Source organism: Haemaphysalis longicornis, unplaced genomic scaffold (assembly GCF_048455015.1).
Source record: "Haemaphysalis longicornis isolate Haplotype H1 unplaced genomic scaffold, Haemaphysalis longicornis Haplotype H1 scaffold_1, whole genome shotgun sequence".
NCBI lineage: Eukaryota > Metazoa > Arthropoda > Arachnida > Ixodida > Ixodidae > Haemaphysalis > Haemaphysalis longicornis.
In genome coordinates, this window is record NW_027526203.1 from 178,389,155 (window position 1) to 178,406,158 (window position 17,004).

Here is a 17,004-nt window from a genome sequence, read left to right on the forward strand (position 1 = left end):
TCTTTCTTTTCATGACTTGTTTCACCTTGACCTTTTTTCTTTTTTCTTTTTTTCATACCAATGTACACTCATTTCGAGTCGAAACTACCTGTCCCACTGCTTTTTGGGGTGACCTTTGCCTCCCCCCAACGGAAGCCACGTGTCTCATGTTTCAATGACCCTACCCGGATTCTTAGAACGGGTGTGTAAGGGCAGATCTTCATCCTTTGTGTGCATTTGCGTATCTTCTTTTCCTTGTTCCGCCTGACTAATCTTTTTGCCCATGTCAAACACGTGCATGGGCATATCCTATTTTGACCCCTCTTTCACCCCCGTTGCCACGAGGGAGGGGAAAATTACCTTGTTAATTTGTTTTCCCCGCTCTTTGTATACCAATGTACACTCATTCCCGTCGAAACTGCCTGCCCTACTGCTCTTGGGCGCGACCCTTGCCTCCCACCAACAGAAGCCACGTGTTTCTTGTTTCAATGACTTTACCCGGATTCCTAGAACGGGTGTATATCTCCTTCGGAACGTCTCTGTTCCGCGTGACTAATCTTTTCGCCCATGTCCAACACCAGCATGGGCATATCTTGTTTTGACCCCTCTTTGACCCCCGTTGCCACGGGGGAGGAAAATTACCTTGTTATTTATTTATTTTTTCTCTCTGTGTTTGGTTCTTCTCTCACTTTTTTTCCCATGTTCATACCGCGTGACTGTGTGTACATATTATCATTTTTATAATTTATTTTCCCGCTCTCTCGCCATTCTTTTGCTACCCACCAACCGTGATCCATTTGTACAAACTCTCCCTCCTTTCACCTTGCCCTCGCCCTTGCTACATTTTTTGTATATATATAGCTCTGAAACGAACTTATTTTGTACTCTGAAGAAAGGGAGTCCTCTCCCTGAAACGTCAGTAAACTTTTATTTTTATTTTCAATGTCCTTCTCGTGTGTCTCTGTCTCTACTAACCTTATTTATATATATATATATATTTATATATATATACATATATATATATATATATATATATATATATATATATATATATATATATATATATATATATAGAAATAATACTTTGAAGAAGGTAGCGGCCTCAGACTTCTGCCAACGTTTCGACAAGGAGACTGGTCTTTTTCAAGGCATAAATATACATATATTTATACATATATTATAAGTGTGAATATAGCCGAGGACCAGCAAGACAAGCTAGACTAGTTAGGAATCGACATCATGCTCGAACCACATCTTTCCAGGACAGCGAACGGCAGGAGAACATTGGTGCGCGACGAAAATAGACGGGAGGGCGTGAAGGCAACGGTAGCGACCGAGGATCGGGTGACAGCACAAATACAATGACAGAAGGGAATGGGGCATTGGAGGCATTTTCAGCAGCAACCAATTTCAGGCTGCTAGTCTCTACCGTACTAGTACCGGGTGAAAACAGTTCAACTTCTGCGCGGAAGCAATCGATGACAGCGTGGTTATGTGACAAAAAATCCCACCCGAGGATAACGTCGTGAGAACATGAGTGAAAGACGAACAGTTCAACTATGTGAGGGATAGCTTGAATGGTAATGTGAGCGGTGCACATGGCTAGCGGTTGAACGGGCTGTGCGTTGGCAGTGCGAAGAGTAAATCCCGAAGCGGCGTCATCACTTTACGAATTTCGCGGCAAAAGTCTTTTGAATAACAGATACGGCGGCTCCAGTGTCAATACGCGCGAGTGTAGGGGCACTATCCAGAATCATATCAATCTCATTTGAAGGCGAAAAATGAGGACTTGGAACATTCGACGGTTGCGCAGCTCGTGCCTCGGGAACTGCGGCTGCTAGTTTCTTTCGGCTGCAGGGTTCCAACGGGGGCGCATCGGAGAAATGGAACGGCGGCGTGGTGAAGGGGACCTGCGTCCAGAAAAGGGAAAGCTATCTGGTGAATACGAGTTTGGTGTTGATCCGGAAAGAACGGAAGCGGAGTTTAACTGAAACGCAAATGCGGACCCCCGAAAAATGTCACCGGTAGGAGGGGTCGGCGCCGGCAGAAACGTGCGGCATGTACGGGAACGTTACACGTGAAACATATGGGTCGATTATCGGACGTGCGCCATGGGTTGGGGCCATCAGCTGCCGCTCGAGGATATGGGAGCACACGTTGGCTCGTGGTGTACTGCAACGGCTGAAATGTGGCTGGCGGTGCACCCTTACAAAAATGAATGTTGCGATCCTATTAAACTTGTATAGAGTTCCTATAGAGTCTAAAGGAACTCATTAGAAACTCATGGCAGACTCATGACCTAACGAGTCATCTCTGTAAGATCTCTAAAGAATTTCAAAAAAGACCTCCCTATAAAACTCAATCTCCCCATCTCTATAAGATCTCTATAGAATTTCAGAAGAGACCTCCCCATAAAAACTCACTCTCCTCATCTCTATAAGATCTCTAAAGTGTCTCAAAAAAGACCTCCCTATAAAAACTCACTCTCCCCATCTCTATAAGATCTCTATAGAATTTCAGAAGAGACCTCCCCATAAAAACTCACTCTCGTCATCTCTATAAGATCTCTATAGAATTTCAAAAAAGACCTCCTTATAAAAACTCGCTCTCCCCATCTCTATACGATCTCTATAAAATTTCAAACGAGACCCCCCATAAAAGCCCACTCTTCTCATCTCTATAAGATCTCTATAGAATTTCTAAAGAGACCTTCCTATAAAAACTCACTCTACTCATATCTACAAAATCTCTATGGAATTTCAAAAGAGACCTCCCTATAAAAACTCAATCTACTCAGGCTCGATAAAGATTCTATACACATTTTACTGAACTCGTTCAATAGCAGTTCTATGGAGTCTACTCTATGAAAGCTGTTTTGAATTTTTGTAGGGTCTTCACTATAGCAACTAACTCAATATAAGCTCACTAGAAATTCTATTGAAGTTTTAACGTGATAACTCAAGAAAGTTTCTGTTGGCTCACTTTGAAGTTTTTCATCCAAGTTTTTTAGATGGAGGCGGTGCACGGAGAATGAAAATGTCCATTACATATGCAGATTAAATGATGCATATACCGCGATCACCAAATTTGGAATGTTAAAAAAATCATATAATTGGCTTCAATAGTTTGTGGAGGTAACTCCCAGCAATTTTGGCAGCTATATAGAGCGGGCCGGAGATGCATGTTGAAAATCAATTTTAATTGCCCCGCCGCGAGAGCCTGCGGATTGCCACGGCACTACCAAAAAAGGCGAAAGATATTAATTCCCTGCTGGGTTTGCACGTACGGGTGATGTCATATCTGAAATGCACTCAAGTGACTATGCTTGTTGGTTTAACATGATAGGGAAGTGCGCTGTAGTCCCCCATCACATCAGATCTAGCTACCCCGTTCCGGAATGGGAAGCACTCTCCGGCGCTGTTGTTGTCAGTGGTCTCGTTTCGCCATGGCAGTTTTTGTCACATATATGGCATCGTCAAATCTTGCAAAGTGAGAAAAAATGAACGCTGTATATACAGGCTTTCAAAACCAATTGAAGACAGACATCATGAACAAAAAGTGAACTTTAATGTGTTCCAATCAAAACTTAAATCCGGTAAATAACGCCTAATGACACGAATTTACAAATTATTTTTCGAATTATATTTATATAAATTATATTTATATTCGATATATATTTATATAAAAATAATTCGCTGCGGTCTCAAAATTATATTTCTATGCCGCAGCGATGGCTCAGAGGTACAGCACTCGCATTGTATGCGGCAGGTACTGGGTTCGAATCCTGGTACCGCCGGGCACCCACCGGTTTCTTTAATGGGTACAGGCGTCCCTGGTCGAGTGCGGACCCTTGAGAGGGGAATCCACGCCTGGAAAGCTGCCTTTACCCTATCGAGGGGCCCCGTACCCTTGTCCACCTGGCGGGGCCCCCGGCCATCATGCCGCGTTGCACCATTGCCGGGGATGAAAGAGTCTGGCGACATGTCCTGCCACAGGCGGTTGCGAGCTGAGCGTCCACCGTGGCTGTGGAAGGCACCATGTGCATTCGTGTGCCTTGGTGGCGCCGGGCACCTACCGGTAAAATAGGTACAATCGACTCCCCGGCCTGGCGCTCGGCCCTTGTGTGGGACTGCAACGCTTGGGAAGTTCACCCGGCTTGCACGGGAAATCGCCCCTATGGAAAGGGGCGGCTGCAAAAACGCAGGAACTTTTAACCACAGCGATGGCTCAGAGGTACAGCACTCGCCTCGTATGCGGGAGGTACTGGGCTCGAATCCTGGTACCGCGCGGCACCCACCGGTTTCTTTATAGGGTACAGGAGTCCCTGGTTGAGTGCGGACCCTTGAAGGGGGGATCTACGCCTGGAAATCGCCCCTATAGAAAGGGGCGGTTGCAAAAACGCAGGAACTTTTTTTTTTCGAAGTTTCAATAAGTACTCGATAGAAAAAGTGTTTTGAAACTCAATAAAAAGTTTTATGCATATTCATTTTAAACTCTGTAGGGATCTTTAATAGAAACTTAATAGATCTAGTCTATAAAGTTTCAATAAGTACTCGATAGAAAAAGTCTATTGAACCTCTTCATCCCATTTCAATAGGAAGGCGGTGGCCAAATAACTTTTGAAACTCTATAGGCAGAGTCAATAGAAACATAAAAAGAAATCATTAAGTTCTTTCGACAAAACTCAATAAACTTTCAAAACCAAGGCGATAAAAAATTTTGTAAGGATGGTTGGGCACAAACCTCAGCATAAGTGTAAGGCCCTGCCACGAGTGAGGCGAAGGGCGCCGCCGCGTCGGAAGGAATCGCTGCTGCCATTGAGGAAAAGAAACGCGCGCCCACGGGTACGGCTAAGGGCGCGGCCATGGGCGAGTCGAGGTGTGCAGTAACCACGACCAACTATAAGTTGGTCATGGCAGTAACAGGCGGGACCAGGTGTGCAATCGAGGAAGTAGGCTGGCGGTGTGACGGCAGCGCCTCGGCGACTCGGTCTTGAATTACGCGGCGCACCGTTGTAGGCCATGGGCATGAAGGCATGGAGGCCAACGGCTGAAGGTTGAGTTGACGCGCAACCTCCTCGCGCACGAATTGTTCAATGTGAGGAAGAAGAGGCGCAAGATCAGGTGAGATTGCAAGCGCTGAAAGTTAGGCCCGATGCGGTTCGTCATTCGGGGAGCACTGGCGGGTAGAAATGCGCTGCTTCCTGAGCTCGTCGTAGCTAAGACACCATTTGATGACGTCTCCAACCGACTGCTGGTCCTTGCTGAGCAACATCTGGAACGCGCCGTCCTCGATGCCTTTTAAGACGTGCTTGATGTTCTCGGACTCGGAAATAACAGGATTTATGCGCCTACAGAGGTCCACAACGTCCTCAATATAGCTCGTGTACGTTTCGTCGGCAAGCTGTGTGCGCCCACGTAAGCTCTGTTCAGCCCGACTGCTTGCGGACCGCGGGGCGCCGAACACTTCTAAGAATCTCGTTTTGAAGGGAGACCAAGTTGTCATGTCGGCATCTTTGTTTAGGAACCACCGCTCGTCTACTTCGTTAAGGAAAAAGCCGACGTTAGCACGCTTCATTGGATCACTCCAGCGGTTGTGGGCACTCACTGTTTCGAAGTACGAGAGCCAGTCTTCTGCGTCGCGGTCGCCTGTGCCGGAGAACTTGGCAGGGTCGCGGTGAGGAAGGGATCCGGAGCACATGACGGGCTCATGTTGCATAGGCGCCATGTCGTGATCGATGTCTTGGAATAGTGGTCGTATTATGCGCTTGCTCCGTAGTTCCAGGCTGGAAAGGCGTAGGGGAACTGCACCTCCACCACACTATAAGGGGGATTATAGCTGGGAGCCAGCAAAACGCTTGGACAGAGACAGAAACCAGAGACGGGCAAGGCAGCGGAGACCTTTGTCTCGGTGCGTTCTCTTAGAGCGAGCCACACGATGCTGACCGTGCCTCTTCTTCTCTCACCCTGCACCTTGCGCCTGCCATCACCATGTGGCACATAGTAGTCCTCCCTCCGGCACATACCCCGTCGGTTGCGCAGGAGAGATTGGCGCACACTAATCGCAAGGTATGTCATCGTGTCGGGGACTACTATCTCCAGTAGAAAATATATATATATATATATATATATATATATATATATATATATATATAGAGAGAGAGAGAGAGAGAGAGAGAGCGACAGACTGACAGAGAGAGACAGAAAAGAGTTGGCAGCCAAGAAAACCTCGGAGTGGGTTCGGATCCCACCCGGCGGGCATTTTGTCACCCCTTTCTTTCTGACTCAAAAAATTCTTCATCTGTTTCTATGACCCACCATAACCTCCCCTTTGCTTTCCGAGGTTTTCTTGACTGCCAACCCTTATTTTCTGTCTCATTTCACTGAGCCCCTCATTTTCCCATTTCTAATTTGCTATATATATATATATATATATATATATATATATATATATATATATATATATATATATATATATATGTATATATATATAAGGTAAGTAGAGACAGAGACACAAGCGAAAAACATTACAAAAATAAAAGTTTACTAATGTTTTAGGAAATGGACTTCCTATCTTAAGACTACCCTTAAAGAAAGGAAGTCCTCTTCCTGGAACGCCACTAAACTTTTTTTTGTGTAATATTTTTCTGGTGTGTCTCTGTCTCTACTTACCTTATTTTCTAGCGCTCTGTGTGACTTTTTATTTCAAAAGTATATATATATATATAGATATATATATATATATATATATATATGTATATATATATATATATATATATATATATATATATATATATATGTATATATATATATATATATATATATATATATATATATATATATATATATATATATATATATATATATATATATATATATATATATATATATATGATAAAATGATCTGTTATGAAGGATATAATAAGGACATCATTACACGCGACATGCAAGCTCGTGACTTGCTCATTTTGTGATAAAAAGAGGCCAGAAAATTACCTGTTGTCAGGCCTGAAGTGAAAACAAAACAAATTCTGTTCGTGGCAAGACGCCTGAAGCATTTGGCATTAAAACTCGGTAGCACACTATTGCAGGTATTGCTTCAATTTACCCACAGAACTGCCATACTTGCTCTCGGCAAAGCCGCGACACAGTGGTATAAATCTACAGACGCCAGAATAAAAAGGTAATTCTCGTTACAATTAACACGGCTATCACTACAGCCTGTAACCAGTGAAGGGCAACAATTTCGCAGCCCAATTAAACTGTTAGGATCAGAATCCTTCCTGGCATTTTCTGATCAAGAATTAGCCCCCGAAATGAGGGATGTTTTACTCGTATTTCGCCGCAAGCTGTAATATTACAACTGTTATTTTTACCAGTACTATAGTAACCGCTGATTTTTAAATTTTGCGACTATTTCGCATCACAGTTAAACACAAAATGTAATCTAAATGAAAACCTATTCTACATACCATACTTCGCCTGTTTAACTTGCCTGGCACAGTTAGCCAAAAAAGGCAACCATAACGTTTCCACGCGCTGTCACCATTGGCACCTTCCCTTACGCAGCCCAGTTTTAAAGTTTCAACAAACCGCACATGCGACCATTCCAGCACATGCTCGGACGCACCCTTCGTCTCATCGAAGTCTACCAAAACACAGCAGCCTGGAAAACATTGAGTCTGTTTAGAGGATATTGGAGGTGTAGGGTACCCTCCACCTTGGAGGATATTATTGAAGGGCACGTTTCTCCTGCTCTTCATAAACGATCAATAACTCACCAATGTGTCTGTCTCATTGCCTCGGACAACGTCCAGCCACGACAACCCAACGTCATCCCACCGCCTCTAGCTTCCTGGTGACCTTTGTCTGGCTTGCACTCTCAGTCACACGTCTCGTCCCAAGTACCACACGCGCTATTCCTGCTGTTGGCATTTACCATCTTCGTAGCAACAAACACCCCCGTGAAGTTGATATTTACGCCTACTCAAGCCTTCCCTCTGACTGGCTGGCATCGTATGGGCCACACCTCACTTCACCTCCATCCAGGAAAAACGATCCCTTGATCCTTGAACATACCATCGCACACAAAATCCTCTATCACATGCCCATCCTAAAATATAGCGACATTCAGCTTCGCAACGATTGGTTGTCTGGACACGTGGAGTCATAAGTCGGGAAGGAGGAAGCCCACACGGCTGCACAGGAGTGCATACTACTTTAACTCTTCTGTTCCCCGACTTGATTCCACTACCTAATAACTCGAACCCGCCAGAGGTGCACTTCCTACGTTACAAAAAAGAAAATAGACCATCTCAACACCCTTAATTACACTATTTCGCTTTATATCCCCTTGCGCCCCGCCCCCAAGATCAGCGGAAAGTTTAATCGGCACTCTGCCAACACTGGCAATACTACGTTGACGATGTTGAAATGCCCAAACCATCAATAACCCCTCGATGCCCCTAGTGCCCATTTCCTGCACTCGCCGATCCCGAGCACCCGATCTTCCACGGTCCGAAATTCATCCGCTGCATCACTTTCACTCATCCTCACAATCCCTTCTCATACATCAGCCCTCATAGAATCTACCCCTCTACGCGGTCGGTCATTGCACACAAAATATCACATAAAATGTGGTAAAGCCAGGAGCATTATACAGTCAAACCTCGGTACAACGAACACCACATTAACGAACTTTTCAGATTAACGAGCGTTTAAGAAATCCCACGCCGACTACTTATAGTTTTAATGTAAAATTATTTCACTACAACGTACTTCAGAATAGCGAACGTTTCAAAATAACGATCGTTTTATTTAGTTCCGTGCCATGTTAACAACACCTCAGTACTACGAACTCATATTTTCAAGGCCGGAGACTCTTAGAAGTCCGTTAAACAATCGCGGCAACCGGGGCAGTGTGCTAGTAGACGACACGGCAAAGCGCAGCGAAGAAGAGGACGTCTTGCAACTTGCTCCGCGGAACGCGGCAGCCGATGCAAGAGGGAGAACAAAGGTGAGGAGAAGAGAAAAAATGAAGCATGGGTAGCCTTCTCCGTCCCGAAAGCCGCGGCCGCGCTATTCGCGCTCACCCCAACTTTTTTTACGTTCCGCCGCTGCTCACGTTGCTTGTTGGATCTTCACGGACATCAGCGGAGCTGACAACAGAGGACATTGCCCAGACCGTGAGCGTTCAGGATGAAGAAGTGAAGATGGCAGCAAGGATGGCATGAACAAGGATGCCTCTGAGGGTGCCGCAACAGCACTCGAAGACTACGACGAGCACGCGACGACTGCGCATGTGGTGGACAGCATACAAAAACTCCGCACATGTCCGGGAAAAAACCGCACGGCCACTGATTCACTCCCCAGGAATGTGTAAGAGTTTGAGTCCTTCGTGCTAGGAAGCTTGTGCTACTCGCGCTCGATGAAAATCGCCAACCACTTTAAATAAATGTGCATTGTTTCATGATCACTAGTGCATTTTTTTTGTGAAAAATGACTCCAAGGATGCACTGCTTTACACGTAGGTCGTTTTAGGCATTGAAATACTATTTGTTTTCTTACATTTTGTGATTTTCACTATAACGACCTTTCAGAATAACGAGCAATTTTCCACGGTCGCCTGAAGTTCGTTATATCGAGATTTCACTGTAGCGCTGTCCGTCGGCTCTCTCCTCCACAGGCCGAACTCGGACGACTTAGGGACCCACCAGTCCCACCTGTAGCACGCCAACGGGGTTACAACATGTTCCACGCTGCAAAAACTCCTTCCCCAAAGTTATCACGAGCCTGCTTCCCTAATAAAAGCCTCCTCTCTCTCTCTCTTTATATCAGTTCATGACCTGAACTAAACGTACTGCGCCTCTACAATTCCGGCGCCTACACCATGTCTACTGTCTGTGAAGCCGGGTGTGCTGTGGAATTTGTCTGCGCACATCCTAGAAATATCGGCCTGGTTGCTTTCTAGGTAGCTCACATAAGACAGATTTAATATCGCGATCAATATGCATCCTATACCTAAAGAAAGCTGCGTCCTTACCGTGGACTCAACTGACGATCTGCACCAGCTACTATAACAGCACAACTGATCCGAACGGCAACGCGCCAGAACAAGGGCAAATGCTTTTTAGGAATAACAAACCAGGTAAGTGGAAATTACTCCCTGCTCCTGCTTCGGCCCCGTTCCACGGTTACCATTCGCAACGTTAACAAAGCTGCATTTGCTGCACTGTTGGGCATAAGGGGTCCTACACGCGCCCACGTCGGAAATAGCGTCGCAGAAGGAAGAAATTAAAGGAAAGTGTGGCAACATCCGACTACATGACCCATAACTCCTGTTTGCCGTAATTTACGCTTCGCGAATTCAATCTGAGCACGGCAATGAGAAAAAAAGGTGGTCCGGGTATGAGTTTACAAATGTATCATAGGATCCTGAACGACACGTGTAGTCATCAAGGTTGATTGACGAGAACGTACTTCGACCGTGTTTCACTCGACACCTTGTGAACAGGCGGAAAATGTATCGGCCCACAGCGTATGCAAAATCAATCAGCTGGTAATTACTTTCAATTCGCTGACTCCAATATTACATGAGTAATATCATAGCAACTCTATTCCCTCCTAAAGCAATTGTGTTATAAATGCCTCGCGAGAGACCACATGGGGAAATATTGCCCCAACCATTCACTTTGTCGAAAACAGGAATGTATGCACCACCAAACGGGGGACGGTGAACGCCCAGTCTTCCGCGCGGCCTAAAAAAGCGTAGTCCTGCCATTCATGACAAATTCCAAGTAAGATAGCTGATGCAAAAATCTCCAAGAACATTTCAACAAGGAGTTTTGATAACACTCAGCGAGGATCGACGACCTGAAGGGCAAACTACAGGGCGTAACTGCGTGAACAACCATTAATATCAATATCATATGAGAAATGGTTCACCTTCGCGAAAAAAACACTGCAAGACGTAGTGGTGAGAACCAGGAGCTTGAGGAAGCATTGGCTGCTGCACAAGAGGGGAAAAAGCAAACTGAGCGAATCACTATCCGAACACAAAACGCACTCGATAAATACACCTCGGGTGGTAAAAGAGCCCACGCGAATTACCAATTCTATTCATATGTTGACACCCAAACGGAAAATTGTCCTCGAAAAGATGACGTCCTAAGTGACACAACTAATTAAAAGGGATTTCTTTAACCGCAGCTAAAAATCCGTATAGGTTCAGCGAATTACCCCAATCTACGGAAGCGAAAAAGCGTTTTCTCAAACGTGTCCCCACAGAGCACAAGAGTACTACGTCCACTGCGCCCCAAACCCTGGAACGAAATGGTGGCAGCTATGAACAAATCTACCAGACTTCGTTGTAATAACGATGTTACCCTGATATAGCTGATATTTAATTCCTGAAAGAAAATGGAGCTTTTCTTAACTTCCGAGTAAGAGAGACTTTTGTGAGCCCGTCTTTCCTCTGTGAATTCTGTAGCAACGTAGTGGTATCTTGCTTACACTCTCTTTTTCCGGAATCTCTTTTTCGGTCAGACTTCTCTAGCAGGCAAATGGCTGTCCCGGTACTCCCCAAAAAGCAACAGTAATTGTTCATGAAGGTGTTCCTAATACGCATCGGCAAACCAGCGACCTATTTCAGGATAAGTTCATTTTCTTTGTCCCCAATGTGTTAGGGAAACGGGTGGTAAGCTGAGGAAAATCGTACCGTGACGTCTTAACAACAGTGCCAGTAAAGGCGAAGACAAACTACGAGAACAAGAAAGTGCTGAGTCGCAACCAACCCGTTGTAAACGGTGAGTGCTCAAAATATTCAAACGTTCCCCCAACAGAAGAAATGAACACATAACAACACAAACCATCATATTTTAGTCCTCCTCCCACATACCATAAAAAATTCAATCGTAAACTCCAAGAGAGGCCCATTGTCGGGGCTTTAAACACGAGGGAAGGCAAACACGCTCAGCCCAGCCGTTATAATTCGCAGAACGAGCTGGATAGGAATCCCAACCCTTCATCCCCGACCGCAATCGACGTTTGGTTAGCGCAGATGTCCTCCAATCTTCAATTGTGGAACGCTTCAAATATTAATGCGTAATATTGTTTGACGAACGCGGGTTCGTTTCCCGGCCACGGCGGCCGCTTTTCTGGTGCAGGCGGAAAGCGAAGACGCCTGTGCGTTTCAGATTTCGGCCCACGTTAAAGATCCCCAGGTGTCAAAATTAATACAGAGCCCTCCACTACGTGCCCCTCTTCGCCTCTGTAGCATCGGTGCGTTAAACCCCAAATCAATCAATCAATCAATCAATCAATCAATCAATCAATCAATCAATCAATCAATCAATCAATCAATCAATCAATCAATCAATCAATCAATCAACCAATCAATCAATCAATCAATCAATCAATCAATCAATCAATTAATCAATCAATCAATCAATCAATCAATCAATCAATCAATCAATCAATCAATCAATCAATCAAATCAATCAATCAATCAAATCAATCGTTTCCTAGTACCACCACAGCCGCGACCGTGTAACGCCCTGAAGTTTTATAAAAATGCACATTTGGTGGAAGTTCCAGCTGTAATTGTTATAATAATCATAAATTAAGATAATTGGTTGAACAGAATTTCGAACCGCCAAAAAATAAGGGAAATGCAAGAAAAGCAAAACGTGGCAAACCGTGGCAAGCCCTGCATTTCCACAAAAATGCAGAATTGGTGGAAGTTCCACCCGTAACCGCTAAATAACGTAAATGGGGATAATTCATCCAAAAGAATTTCGAAAATCCCCGAAATAAGCAAAAATAGAAAAAAACTCGAAGTTGCGAACATGCGGGGCTGAATGTGCGTCCCTTCCCCTGTTGCTCCTGCACAGGTTCATGATTGGAGCTTTACTGTTGTATTTTTGTTGTGTGCGGGAGGAGACCGAGAGTGGGTTCAATTGAGTTGTTATGTGTGCTTTTTCTTTTGTTAAAGCCAACGCGTAATCATGTTGCTCACTAAATGATTAAAACTCGTGAGTCCGCGCTCATCTGGTTCATTTCGCTTGTCCTCGTCTTTTTTCCCTCTGTTCTTCGGCCTTCAACTCATTACGTCACCTCCGCACACGGGTGGACCTACGAGTTACTTAACGGGACACCAACGAAACCTCACTTTCGTGAGCGCAGGCAACACGTCTGTGGAGTGGTAATTGTCGCGCCACTTTCGCGGATCACGTGAAAATACGAAGCTGAAAAGCCTGCAAACCGCAAAACCGCCCCGAGCTAGGAAAACGACGTGTTTTGTGATATCGCATACCAATGTGTGCATCTAAGCTTTACAAGTAAAACATGAATTGAATAGAAACAGTAATGATTATTACAGTGTCTTGCTTTGAAGACGGGTCAAAAGGCTGAATTAGCGAGTGTATATCTTCAATAAAGGTGCTGTTCATGTTCCTACCGCAAGCATAACTGCGTACGTAACATGGCTATAAAGATTGGTTTTGGTTTCAGTGTGAAACAAACTCAGTGGCGGCCGCTAAATGTTAACGGTGTGCTGGGCTGATGAAATGTAGTAGGAGCGGATGCATAGGGTTAGAGGAGGACACATTAACAAAAAGTCTTTTGGAGAGAAGGGGTCGTAGAAGGAAGCTGGAGGAGAAGGGAAATCAGTGCAAATATTCAACGGAAAACTGCCACTCAAAGAAAGTCTCCCTGCTAACATCCACTCCACTACGTTAAGGGGAATTATTTGCCTAATCTCACTGCCCGTCGCGATATCACAATATGTTCAGTGCTCATCCGCAATAATTGTCTTGGGGTAATAGTTTTTTGTTCCGATTGGCTACCGGAGGTAGAGTGGTGGCTACGTCCAGCTTTCAAGTAGGAGTTACGTCACCTACCACATACCCACCTCCCTCAATGCAATTCTAACCACATCTGGCTATGTAGACAGTCCATCTCACCTCTGGTGTTGCCTTTAACCCTGCAGTTCTTATGAAACCAGCTTTCCTGTCCGTTGGTGCTGCCAACACATTTGTTTGATTGCAACAAAGTGTTGAAAACAGGGTTAGCAGGAGTGAGCATGGGAACCTAAGCGCGCGGAGCAGCAGCGGTCTCATTCCACTACTTTTTCTCTTTTCGTCCAGTTACCCACCATCATGAGCACGAGCTCAGCGCTCTGCGCCGAACCACCTGAGCATGGCATACGAAACGCCAGGTGCACCTTCCTGTCTGAGTGGTCGCTTTGTTGTCCAGCGCCACTTCGACCGCCCGTTCCTGTAACCCTTCATGTTTTCGGCAAGCAAACGACATCGACATCGTCGAGCCATCCTGGAAGCTACAAACAGCGCCAGCCATGCACCTTGCACCTTTGTATGCATGGTCACAACGAGGCCGCAGCAGTGGCCTCATCCAAGCAGTTTGTTTCCTTTTGTGCAATCATTCGCAGTCATCAGCACGACCTCACGAGTTTTCACGGAACCGCTTGCGCCTGGCATACAAAACAGCACGTGTGCTCTCTGGCCTGATTCGTCCCTTTGTTTCTCGGCGCCACTGCGACCATCCATTTCTGGTACCCTACATGCTGTCGGCAAGCAAAGGCCATCGACATCGTCCAGCCATCCTGGAAGCTACAAATACCACTCGCCATGCTCCGCTCACCTCACGGGGCAATGCAATGGCCACGGATACAGCGATTGTTTTTTTCAGCCACTTTTTGCGTTTCGTCCAGGTTTGTCTCTCCCACGAATGATCTATCACGGCTGCTGCTGGCGTTCCCATGTCCACGTGAACTTCTTGTTAGAAAGACTGAATGTGTGCCTGTAGTGGAAGCACTCCGTATTTGTGGTTACATTTACCAGAACCCAGACCCAAACTGCAAAGTATTAGAAGCCATCAAGAATCTAACCGGGCAATTGAATGAGCGTCATAGCCTTTTACAGAAGTCTATTCACGAATTTAAAGAAAATCAGTTTTCACTTGATTCTAGAGTAACGGACTTAACCACTCGAATAAGTGCGTCTGAAAAAATGTTATTCCCTTGAGAGCTCTATAAGACAATCTGCACGTGGACGATCTCTTAGAGTTCAAAAAGAAAGTGCTTGTCTCAGTTCCCGGCTAGATTACTTCTAAAATGGTCCCCGCTAGGACAATATAATGTTCGGCGGGCTATAGAAGTCTATCCAAGAAACATGGGCTGTGGCTGAGCTAAAAGTCTGAGAAATTCTGTTTACTTCAATAAAGCGCGAACTTTATGTTAAATCCATCTTCCGTGCTCACAGGCTTGAAACGTTTGTACAGCGCACAGGTGGACCCCTTATTGTTCGTTTTAATTTTTTCAAAGCAAGTAAAAGTGTCCTTTCAGAAAAATCGCCCCCCTGTGTCATTTAGCGAAGACTCCTGCCGTGCCACACGCAACATTCTTTTAAAGATCCAAACCACTAGGCAGTCTTGCTACCTAGACGATAGCAAGATTGTACTGCGAAAAAAATCTTACGTTTATTACCCGTTCACCGATTGTGTAACTGAGTCTGAGCCGATTTACAATTACCCAGTGCATCTTCCCCGATCACACAAGATACTTCAGGGGCGAGCGCTCCCCTTACCCCACCGTAGCGAGACAGGCCTTTTGAGCACAGGAATTTTGGTTTACTGTGCGATGCTCGAAGCGAAACCAAGAAGCGTGATACTTTATGTGCTCTCATAAGCACTTGTTAAGCGGATGTTGTTATTTTAACCAGAACGTGGCTATCAAGGAAAACAAAAAATCGTGAAGTTTTTAACTGTCAAAGAAGTGTGTTCTCTTGCTTTGACCTGGACACGATGTGCGGGGGTTGGGTATTAATGGCTGTTAGGGACGTGCATAGCTCGATCGGGGCGCCTGTTATTTCGACGGTTCAGCTTGTGTGTTCGTATAAACAACTAACATTTTGTCTGTGGCCGCTATGGGCCACGTAACCTTTCCGCCGGTTTTGGAAATGAGTTACACAATGTCCCAAATAGGTGGCGTGTAAGGTTTCGGCTGCTTCTGTAGTTCTGCTAGGTGATTTTAACTTCCCGATTGTGTCTTGTTCCCCCGCTTTACAAACATCACCAGCTTCTTCTGAGAGTGATTCTTTTCTTAACCTGTGTTCACATTTTATCCTTATTCCGGTAGTTATATACCAACCCGTATTACGTTATCCTCGTCTAGTTTGATGATGATGATTGTTGGTGTTTATTGGCGCAAGGCCGACGAGGGCAAAGGGCGCCAAATCGGTGGTTAGTTATGAAGGATGTAACCGTAAACGCTAAAATCATTCAACAAAAACAAAAGTGAATTCAGTAAACGACAATGAGGATGGCTGGTGTAAAGGGCCAGGTTGTGATGGTGCGTCGCATGAAATCGGGTTTAAAAACAACTACGCGTGATAGGAAATGAGGTGTAAAAACTTGATGTCACTAAGAAACTTAAAGGTGCGTTGTACAGGAATCATGGGATCATCCGCTAAAAACAATGCTGGGTGTAGTGGAATGTGTTGTCTGTAGAGGTCAGCGAAGTGTTTCTCTCGTGTTGTGTGGAGTGCTTTGCATTGAAGTAGCACATGGATCACGGATAGGCCGTCTCCACACCTGCTACACAGGGGTCTTGGAGATCCCGTGAGCAGGTAGGAGTGCGTTGCATGCGTGTGGCCTATCCGTAATCGAGCCAGGGTAACTTCATTGTGCCTGTTGTGTGTTTCAGTGGTGTATGCTCCCAAGAGTGTCTTTATAACCTGTAGTTTGTTGTATGCCTGTTCATTCCAGTGTGCTTGCCATGTATTGCGAAGGTGTTGTCTAATGTGTGACTTTAGGTCAGTGTACGGTATTGTTGTTATGTCCACTGTGTTTGCAAGTGCAGCAGCAGCGGCCATTTGATCTGCTGTCTCGTTTCCGGTGATCCCCGAGTGAACTGGCACCCAGCATACGGTCACTTCAAGACTTAATGCATATGCTGACATAATGGTTATGTAAACTAAATGAATAAAATGGTTTTTACAAAGCTGCTTAG